We start from the raw sequence: 3,553 nt of genomic DNA, 5'->3' as shown, positions 1-3,553 counted from the left end.
CCGGATCAGAGGACATTCATAAACCGGATCAGACACTCAGAACCGGTCAGAGGACCTCGAACCCGGATCAGGGACATTCAGAAACCGGATCAGAGACATCAAAACCAAATTCAATTCAATGTTATTTTATAGTAACGGTTTCTGAGTGTCCTCTGATCCGGTTTCTGAATGTCCTCTGATCCGGTTTCTGAGTAGTAAAACTAGTGAGATGTCTCACTCTGGAGATAAAACAGAGACCTGGACACACACAGGGTGAAAACAGGACCTGCAGCAATGTGCAGTACCACAAAAATGTTAAGTGAAACCATGGAAACCTATTCTGGTCCAACGTCAAAATGCAATAATGAACCTGAAAATGAGCAGAATGTGGGCCCTTTAATATTCTCTTTCCAGATCCAGTTCCTGTTGTTCTTTATGACATTCAGACTGAAGCTAAAGACACTTTTCAAGGTATTTTTTTAACTGTAATATGTCCTTCTCACCACAAATCTGGGTCACACTCAAAAAAAATCTCCTTCACACAGAGATCCGACAAATTAAAATAAACACATTCAAAATTAAACCTCTAAAATAACCTCTTTTTTTTAAATCATCTGCCTCAAAAATTACAGCATGGGCATGGCAACTGAAGGCAGATTGCCTTTTAAAGAACGAGGTCTCGTCGTGTGAAAAGCAAGGTTTAAGAAGCGAAGTGAAAAGGCAGAGAGAGAAGAGTAGAGGTGATTATTCCTCCCTCACCTGTTCTCTGAAGACCCGTCGGACCACCTCCGTCGGACCACCTCCGTCAGACCACCTCCGACTCCGCTCCTACACAAAACACAAAAGTTACATCCATTACTCAGCCGTTTGGTTACTTACAGTCCTTTTAAAATCACGCAAATACAGAAATCTATTACACTTCATTTTACATTTACATTTTTGGTCGGAAAGCACAGGTGGGACACCTTGTTTCTCTCACTATGACTTAGACTTCTCTTTATTATTAATCTTTTTGGGATGACTCCTGCGAGGAAATTGAAAATTCCAGCAGCAGTTTTACCAGAAAAAGAAGAAAAAGACAGTATAAAGACAACAAAATAACAGTAATAATAATAACAACAGTAAGAACATTCGTCAAATAAAGACAAAAAGAACCATAAATTATTATCAAAGTGTCAGTGGTGAGTCCAGTGTTAACGTGACCAGGTATTAATAGGAGTCTGTGTGTGTGTGTGTGTGTGTGTGTGTGTGTGTGTGTGTGTGTGTGTGTGTGTGTGTGTGTGTATATGTATGTATGTAGTGGCATTTTCAATAATGTCTATAATGACTCTAGATCAGCGTTATTATCACCATATTTGTGTGAAAACCTTGAAAATGCTGAAGCAGAAATGTAATCAAAAAACATGACAGATGAAACGTGCTGAGGAAGTCCAACTACAACCACTGGATCTGAGAAAAAGGTCTTTTAAACCTTCTAATGGCCGGGGACACCTTGACATCTCTTTCAGGTGATATGACAGGACCTGAGGTTCGTTTCCCAGCCTGGCTGAACTTGTAGAAACTGGGTTTTCTTTTATCCCGACTCTGATGAATTACCACGAAAAAGCACGCCGCGATTAATCAATCATCCCATCTCCCGAGTCCGATCAGACAGATGCCGACTCGTCTCGGCCGAGCTGTCCCCAGATTAGCCGTGACGTGACAAACGATGAGGACCTGCTCACTAAAGACGAGGCATCACGCCGTGAAGAAGAACCTAAACGTGTTCCCTTTTTTCATTTGGGAGTTAATTCGCCGTCCCTCTTCGTGTCTACTTACGGCGCCCGGGTAGCTCAGTTGGTAGAGCGGGCGCCCACTCCGACCTGCGGCCCTTTGCGGCATGTCATCCCCCCCCCCACCCCCCCAATCCCCCATTTTCATTTCTTCAGCTGTCCTTGCCTTGCAACACGTTCACTATGGAGACATCATCCAGTCAAGGGAGAAGCCCACAGACCAGTGGTTCCCAAACTTTTTCAGCTCAAGACCCTAAAAAGAGAATTTGGTGTCTCCCCGGGACCCAAATTTACAAAAAAAACACAACATGAACATGGTAACATCTACATTTTTAAACTGTGGACACAAGACGGAACAAAACCAGAATTTAAATGTATAGGAAGTAGATTTATTCCACTATAAAAGTAAAAAAAACAGAAAAGGTCTCATTTCCTTTCTGGTCTTCACCCCTTCTCAACTCATATGTTCTCATCCCCCCTCCCATCATCCCCAGTACCGACACCAACATTTGTTTAAATAATGCTGACTTGAATTAATGAGATGTGTGTGGCTGGTGGGAAGATATCAACCAGCTGGTCTGGTCTAGGTTCGGTTTTTGAAAGTGCCCCATTCTGAGGTCACGCTGAGCATTTAGTCTGTTCTCTGCCAATTGGCGACCCAGTAAAATTGGGTCTGCGACCCATTTGGGGTCCCGACCCTAAGTTTGGGAAACATTGCCATAGAGAGTCCATGGAAGCATCAGAACAACATATTTTAACCCTTGTCTTGTCTTCCTGTCAACCATGGTCACTTTTTTTTTCAACATTATTATCGCTTTTCCAACATTTTTGTCATTTTTCCAATGTCGGGTGCTTTTTTTTTGACGTTTTTGCTGTTTTTCCAAAGGTTTTTGATATTGATATATATATATATTATTTTTTTTTACTGAAAACAGGTGAATTTGACCCAAGGACAACATGAGGGTTAATGGACTGAAATACTTTGGTATGTGGCAAGTGAAATCACATGAAGTAACATTTATCCACAAACAACTAGGGTATTTTAACACAAGTATTTGTTGTTAAATAATGAAGTAGAATAGAATAGAAAGCCTTTATAGTCACTGTACACATGTGCAACACCTGTGCAATGAGACCGAAGCCACAACTTTCCAACAAGCTACAAGATACGTAAGAGGAATATAACATGGAATAAAATATAAAATATAAGTAGCGCAAAAGAAAAAAGGGGGGGTGCAAAGTTTCTGAGCCGACTATGTACATATATAAAATATAAAGTAGTCAGAAAGATCAATATTGTTGGCATACGAAGTGTGTAAATAATATATCTGTTATAAAAGGATCGGTGTCGAGTTATCGGTCTCTCTAAAGTATTAAATATTAAATATTGTTATGAATTTGTGCAGAATTTTCAGTGTTGTCAAAGGGATTCAATCTTAAATAGGGGTAATGAGGTGTACAAATATTCACGGAGGATGGGGAAATTATACAGGCAATGGAAAAAAAGCCCATTACAGATCTACGCTTGAAGATGAATGTGATCCCTTCCATCTCCAACACGTCCTAGCCCACAGAACCTGATGGGGAACAAAGAAAAACGTTCTGTTCAAGTGGTTTTCACCATGATTTATTGTATTTGTTAGCCTAACTTAGAGCATTTAACACCTAGCTCCCAATTGTATGTTGGAATGGTATATGGTAAAATGTCTAATGTTACTGAGAACTGCAGACTAGGCTACTCAAACCATCCCAATCACAAACTCCATGAATAATCAGGAATGATTGAGATTTCTCTTGCACAG

At 40.5% G+C, this 3,553-nt stretch overlaps 1 protein-coding gene and 1 pseudogene across 15 annotated transcripts in view; both read right to left on the bottom strand.

The window, feature by feature from the left end:
- The window catches only part of nrcama (neuronal cell adhesion molecule a), a 1,100,153-nt gene that overhangs the window by 567,808 nt on the left and 528,792 nt on the right, over nucleotides 1-3,553 (bottom strand). The gene's annotated exons all lie outside the window — the stretch shown is intronic.
- LOC116673021 (plexin-B2-like) overlaps nucleotides 1-3,553 on the bottom strand; it is a 279,884-nt pseudogene that overhangs the window by 187,942 nt on the left and 88,389 nt on the right.

This window comes from Etheostoma spectabile, chromosome 23 (assembly GCF_008692095.1).
Source record: "Etheostoma spectabile isolate EspeVRDwgs_2016 chromosome 23, UIUC_Espe_1.0, whole genome shotgun sequence".
Taxonomy (NCBI): domain Eukaryota; kingdom Metazoa; phylum Chordata; class Actinopteri; order Perciformes; family Percidae; genus Etheostoma; species Etheostoma spectabile.
The sequence above is the reverse complement of the archived record's forward strand: the minus strand, read 5'-3'. Positions and strand labels throughout refer to the sequence as shown.